At 36.7% G+C, this 7,500-nt stretch overlaps 1 protein-coding gene across 2 annotated transcripts in view; it reads left to right on the forward strand.

Moving 5' to 3' along the window:
- Positions 1-7,500, forward strand: part of rasgrp2 (RAS guanyl releasing protein 2) — a 65,542-nt gene that overhangs the window by 19,436 nt on the left and 38,606 nt on the right. Inside the window, exon 1 of one of the 2 annotated variants that reach the window (XM_062965412.1) lies at positions 234-411. The exons of the other annotated variant lie outside the window; for it this stretch is intronic. The gene's annotated coding sequence lies outside the window, so the exon portion shown is untranslated. Of the gene's footprint in view, positions 1-233; positions 412-7,500 lie in introns of those variants that run through there. 2 annotated transcript variants of the gene reach the window in all.

Below are 7,500 nucleotides of genomic sequence, written 5' to 3' on the forward strand. Positions count from 1 at the left end.
AAGAAATAGGTGGCGCATTCGGACACGCACAAAGCGTTGAGCTCGGATCATGTGCGTGCAATATCACCCCCATAACTGGATATCCTTTGGACCCATAAGGCCAAATAGCTGTGAAGACATTGGCGGCACATTTGGGCGCATGAAGCATGCGCGAGTTCGGTTCTTCTCTCCTAAAGGTGAGCATTTGGGCGCATGAAGCCTGTTGTGGACCTTTAAGTTTGGTTCGCCTCCGAATGCGTCCGCTTGGGCACATAGCGCATCACCTAGTTCTCTGTGTTGGGTGTGCGAATCGGTGCGCTTTCCACCGAGGTGCCGCATGGAGCGCCGCGCATGAAACCACCGCTGCATCTTGGATGTGGACGAAGGAAGAGCAGTGAGCAAAAAAAAATTCATTCCTGCGTTTTCCCGAAGGTGTGTGCTTTGTGTCCCTTTGTGTGCGCAGAGCACATCACTTGCATGCGCGGAGAGGCTTTTATGTGTGTGTGTGTGTTTTTTTTGTTTTGCGGCAAGCTGCTGAATGTTGATCAATGTTTGGGCCACACAATCTGCTTGCGGTGGGTGGATGCTCTCGGGGAGGAAGTTGACATTTTTTGCACGGTCGTCGCGGAAATATTTTGCAAGGGAATGCGGAGAACGGGCGCCTGCCATGCAAACAGCGGGAGTCGGAATCGTTGCTATTTTATTTTTGCAGCCGAGCCAAAGGTGCAATCTCGAATAATCCCGAAATATCATTTTGCGCCTCGGTTTCGGCATCGGCTTTTGCTTGCACACTCCGCTAAAAATAACTCCATCGGGGGAAGAAGGAAAGCGGGGAAAAAAAAGAACTTTGCCGTTTCCGAGCACAAAGAGCCTGTTTTAAAAAGATTAATGCTAATCTGCACAAAGACACGCTGCTTAACTAGGACTCTTTAGCCCAGAATTCCTTGTAAGGGGCTCGAAAGGGAGAAAGAGGCTCCATCCGTCATCATCATGACCATCAATAATAATAATAATAATAATAATAATAATAATAATAATAATAATAATAATAATAATAATATATCACACAGTCCTAGACACTTGGGAAGTGTTCGACTTGTGATTTCGTGATACGAAAGAATTGTTCGACTTGTGGTTTTGTGATACGAAATCCAGCCTGTCTATCTTGTTTGCTGTATCATAATAACATAATAATAATAATAATAATAATAATAATAATAATAATAATAATAATAATATCACACAGTCCTAGACACTTGGGAAGTGTTCGATTTGTGATTTTGTGATACGAAATCCAGCCTGTCTATCTTGTTTGCTGTGTCATAATAACATAATAATAATAATAATAATAATAATAATAATAATAATAATAATAATAATAATATCACACCGTTCTAGACACTTGGGAAGTGTTCGACTTGTGATTTTGTGATACGAAATCCAGCATATCTATCTTGTTTGCTGTGTCATAATAATAATAATAATAATAATAATAATAATAATAATAATATCACACAGTCCTAGACACTTGGGAAGTGATCGACTTGTGGTTTTGTGATACGAAATCCAGCATATCTATCTTGTTTGCTGTGTCATAATAACATAATAATAATAATAATAATAATAATAATAATAATAATAATAATATCACACAGTTCTAGACACTTGGGAAGTGTTCGACTTGTGATTTTGTGATACGAAATCCAGCATATCTATCTTGTTTGCTGTGTCATAATAATAATAATAATAATAATAATAATAATAATAATAATAATAATAATATCACACAGTCCTAGACACTTGGGAAGTGATCGACTTGTGGTTTTGTGATACGAAATCCAGCATATCTATCTTGTTTGCTGTGTCATAATAACATAATAATAATAATAATAATAATAATAATAATAATAATAATAAGAAGAAGAAGAAGAAGAAGAAGAAGACGACTCTGGTAGAAACCAGTGCAGGTGGTCCCGGTGGTGATGGGCACACTGGGTACCGTGCCAAAAGATCTCAGCCGGTATTTGGAAACAATAGACATTGACAAAATTACGATCTGCCAACTGTCTGCATGGCCATCTGTTGGAAGGGCTTTGATGGTGTTTTCCTTCTCTTCCAGCTCTGGGATCCTAAGAGGAGGAGACTACAGTTCAATCCATTACGCCACTGCGGCCCCTAATAATAATAATAATAATAATAATAATAATAATAATAATATAATCCTAGAGTTGGAAGATAAGGAGGACACCATCAAAGCTCTCCCAATAGATGGCCAGCCCACTCTGCATGGTGTGTCTCTTCTCTTCCAGCTCTAGGATTCCAGGAGAAGAAGATGCCACCATCATCTATTATTATTATTATTATTATTATTATTATTATTATTATTATTATGACTCAGCAAACAAGATAAATATGCTGGATTTCGTATCACAAAATCACAAGTCGAACATTTCCCAAGTGTCTAGGACTGTGTGATGTATTTTCGAATGATGCGCGCAGATCCCAGTCGGGTGGCCTTTTGCAGTTGGCAGATTGTGATTTTGTCAATGTCTATTGTTTCCAAATGCCGGCTGAGATCTTTTGGCACGGCATCCAGTGTGCCCATCACCACCGGGACCACCTGCACTGGTTTGTGCCAGAGTCTTTGAAGTTCCATCTTGAGGTCCTGATAGCGGCTGAGTTTTTCCTGTTGTTTTTCGTCAATGCGACTGTCACCTGGGATGGCGACATCAATGATCCAAACCTTGTTCTTTTCCACAACTGTGATGTCTGGTGTGTTGTGTTCCAGAACTTTGTCAGTCTGGATTCGGAAGTCCCACAGTATCTTTGTGTGCTCATTTTCCAATACTTTTGCAGGTTTGTGATCCCACCAGTTCTTTCCTGCTGGGAGGTGGTACTTGAGGCATAAGTTCCAATGAATCATTTGGGCCACATGGTTGTGCCTCTGTTTGTAGTCTGTCTGTGCTATTTTCTTACAGCTGCTGAGGATATGATCCATGGTTTCGTCGGTTTCCTTGCACAGTCTGCATTTTGGGTCAACAGCTGATTTTTCGATCTTGGCCTGAATGGCCTTTGTCCTGATGTCTTGCTCCTGGGCTGCAAGGATCAGGCCTTCTGTCGCCTTCTTCAGCCAGAGCCAGGTCTTCTCTTTATCAGCTTTTCCTTCAATTTTGTCAAGGAACTTTCCATGCAATGTTTTGTTGTGCCAGCTGTCAGCTCTAGTTTGTAGTGCGGTTTTCTTGTACTGGTTTTTTGTCTGCTGTGCTTTGAGGAGTTTCTGATTTTTGACTTCAATCAAAGCAGGTTCTTCACTTTGCTTTCCATATTCTGCCAGGGCATGTTCTTCTTCTTTGACTGCTTGTTTGTATTGTAAGAGTCCTTTATTATTATTATTATTATTATTATTATTATTATTATTATTATTATTATTAGTAGTAATAGTAGTAGTAGTATTTACTGCATTTCTATATCGCTCTCTCTCACCCCGAGTTGGAAGAGTGTAGGTCCCAGCAATGGTGAAGAATGCTGGGAGTTGCAATCCCAAAAATTGCTGGTTTTTGATGGACCAGCTCGTTTTAATGCCACATCGATATGGTTTGGTCCAAGATAAGGCATTTGGTGAAATCTTGGTCAAAAGTCGCGGTCTGGGCAAGAAGCGAGGAAAAACCAGTTTGGAGTTTTGTTTTTTGGACTGTTATGGTGCCCTGAGGTCATTTCTTTGGAAGGCGACACTATCATGGGGTCTCTTTAAATTGAGACTGGATGGCCATCTGTTGGGAGGGCTTTGATTGTGTCCCTCTGCAAACAGAATATACTGTATATACTCGAGTATAAGCCGACCCGAATATAAGCCGAGGTACCTAATTTACCATAAAAAACTAGGAAAACATTGACTCCAGTATAAGCCGAGATACCAATAAAATTACCATATATACTCGAGTATAAGCCGACCAGAATATAAGATGAGGCACCTAATTTACCATAAAAAACTAGGAAAACATTGACTCAAGTATAAGCCAAGAGTGGTAAATTTCAGAAATAAAAATAGATATGAATAAAATTACATTAATTGAAGCATCGGTAGGGTAAATATTTTGAATAACTTTAATTTAAGATAAGACTGTCCAACTCTGATTAAATCATCATTCTCATCTTCTTCAATGTAAATGTGCTTATGTATCCTTTTAATAATAATAGAGTAGAATAATAAATGTAATAGCACTAATAAATAAAGTAAAGTAATAAATGTAATGATAAATAAAGTAAAATAATAAATGCAACAATAATATCAGAGAGAAATTATAAATATATTCATAATAATAAAAATGGAGTAAAATAAACGTAATAGTAACAATAATAAAGTAAAATAATAAATACAATAATAATAAAAATAGAGTAAAATAAACGTAATAGAAACAATAATAAAGTAAAATAATAAATACAATAATAATAAAAATAGAGTAAAATAAACGTAATAGTAACAATAATAATAAAGTAAAACAATAAATACAATGATAATAATAATAGAGTAAAATAATAAACATAACAATAATATCAGAGTGAAATAATAAATATATTAATAATAAAATAGAGTAAAATAAACGTAATAGTAACAATAATAAAGTAAAATAATAAATACAATAATAATAAAAATAGAGTAAAATAAACGTAATAGTAACAATAATAAAGTAAAATAATAAATACAATAATAATAAAAATAGAGTAAAATAAACGTAATAGTAACAATAATAATAAAGTAAAACAATAAATACAATGATAATAATAATAGAGTCAAATAATAAACGTAACAATAATATCAGAGTGAAATAATAAATATATTAATAATAAAATAGAGTAAAATAAACGTAATAGTAACAATAATAAAGTAAAATAATAAATGCAATGATAATAATAGAGTAAAATAATAAATGTGAGAATACCAATAATAATAGAGAAAAATAATGTAAAAATACCAATAATAATAGAGAAAAGTAATAAATGTACCATATATAGTTGAGTATAAGCCGACCCAAATATAAGCCAACCAAGACCTGAGTATAAACTTGGCTTATACTCGAGTATATATATGGTATGACAAATGCGAAATTTTGTAATATTTATTGTAGCGAGGACCTTGTTTCTCGGGATGGCAAAATAGAGGCTGGATGGCCATCTGTTGGGAGGGCTTTGATTGTGTCCCCCTGTGAACTGAATATGTGACAAATGCGAAGCTTTCTAATATATATACTGTATACTGGATTTTACACTGTCGTGTTATATATGCCGATAAAGGCTGATTGGAATGGATGGGAAGATTGGGGTTGGACTGGATGACCTCTGGGGGTCCCTTCCAAAGGTGCGATTCTATGGCCTGGTGCTTTATGGTTATGAGACCATATTGAGCTGCCTTGTTTCTCGGGACTGTTGTGGCGGACGCATTCCCAGGCCGGCCTGAGTCATCCCTTGGCAGACCCTTGCAAGTCCCTGCGTGCTTTCCAAACATTCCTGGGCCGCTTGCATGGGAAAAAAAAGAAGAAAAGAAAAGGAAAAGGAGTCTTTTAATCCCTTTAAACTTGAAATTCTGCAGAGGCGGGGAAGGGGCGGAGGTGACTTTGCAGCATGCCGATCCAAGGACATTTCGGGAATGCAGGAATCCCAGCATTGGAAGGCACCATCTAATCCCTCCCAACAGATGGCCATCCAGCCCCTGCTTAGAAACCACCAGAGAAGGAGACCTCATCTATCATCATCATTATTATATTATTATATTATTATTATATTCATTGAATCATAGACTTGGAAGAGAAGTCAAGGGCCATCCAGTCCAGCTCCCTTCTGCCTGGCAGGAAGGCACCATCAAAGCATTCCCGACAGATGACCATCCACCATCTAATCCCTCCCAACAGATGGCCATCCAGCCCCTGCTTAGAAACCACCAGAGAAGGAGACCTCATCTATCATCATCATTATTATATTATTATATTATTATTATATTCATTGAATCATAGACTTGGAAGAGAAGTCAAGGGCCATCCAGTTCAGCTCCCTTCTGCCTGGCAGGAAGGCACCATCAAAGCATTCCCGACAGATGACCATCCACCATCTAATCCCTCCCAACAGATGGCCATCCAGCCCCTGCTTAGAAACCACCAGAGAAGGAGATCTCTATCATCATCATCATCATCATCATCATCATCATCATCATCATCATCATCATCATCATCATCATATTGTTATGATGATATTATTACTATAATAATGATAATAATAATAATAATAATAATAATAATAATAATAATAATAATAATAATAGGAGACACCATCTAATCCCTCCCAATAGATGGCCATCCAGCCTCTGCTTAGAAACCACCAGAGAAGGAGACCTCTATTTTTTTATTATCATCATCATCATATTGTTATGATGATATTATTACTATAATAATAATAATAATAATAATAATAATAATAATAATAATAATATTGTTATGATGATATTATTACTATAATAATAATAATAATATATTATTATTATTATTATTATTATTATTATTATTATTATATTATGATTATTATCATCATCACTGAATCATAGACTTGGATGAAAAGTCAAGGGCCATCCAGTCCAGCCCCCTTCTGCTATAAAGGAAGACACCATCTAATCCCTCCCAACAGATGGCCATCCAGCCTCTGCTTAGAAGCCACCAGAGAAGGAGACCTCATCTATCATCATTATTATTATATTATTATTATATTCATTGAATCATAGACTTGGAAGAGAAGTCAAGGGCCATCCAGTCCAGCAACCTTCTGTCATAAAGGAAGGCGCCATCTAATCCCTCCCAACAGATGGCCATCCAGCCTCTGCTTAGAAACCACCAGAGAAGGAGACCTCTATCATCATCATCATCATCATCATCATCATCATCATCATCATCTTGTTATGATGATATTACTATAATAATAATAATAATAATAATATATCCAGCCTCCGCTTAGAAGCCACCAGAGAAGGAGACCTCTATCATCATCATCATCATCATCATCATCATCATCATCATCATCATCATCATCATCATCATCATATTGTTATGATGATATTATTACTATAATTATTATATATATATATATATATATATATATATATATATAATTATTATTACTATCATTGAATCATAGACTTGGAAGGGACCCCAAGGGCCATCCAGTCCAGCCCCCTTCTGCCATAAAGGGAGACACCATCCAATCCCACCCGGCAGATGGCCATCCAGCTTCTGCTTAAAAACCATTGGGGAAGGAGATGCCATCATCTATTATTATTATTATTATTAATAATAATAATTGAAACATGGACTTGGAAGAGACATCAAAGGCCTTCCAGCTCTACCCTGTTGAAGAAGACACCATCAAAGCCCTCCCGACAGATGGCCAGCCAGCCTCTGCTTAAAATACTCCCACATACTCCACTCTTAGGTGGAATCTCTTTTCCTGCCTTTGGAATCCGTGGCTCTGTTGTGTCCCAGG

The sequence above is a fragment of the Anolis carolinensis genome, unplaced genomic scaffold (assembly GCF_035594765.1).
Source record: "Anolis carolinensis isolate JA03-04 unplaced genomic scaffold, rAnoCar3.1.pri scaffold_14, whole genome shotgun sequence".
Lineage (NCBI taxonomy): Eukaryota > Metazoa > Chordata > Lepidosauria > Squamata > Dactyloidae > Anolis > Anolis carolinensis.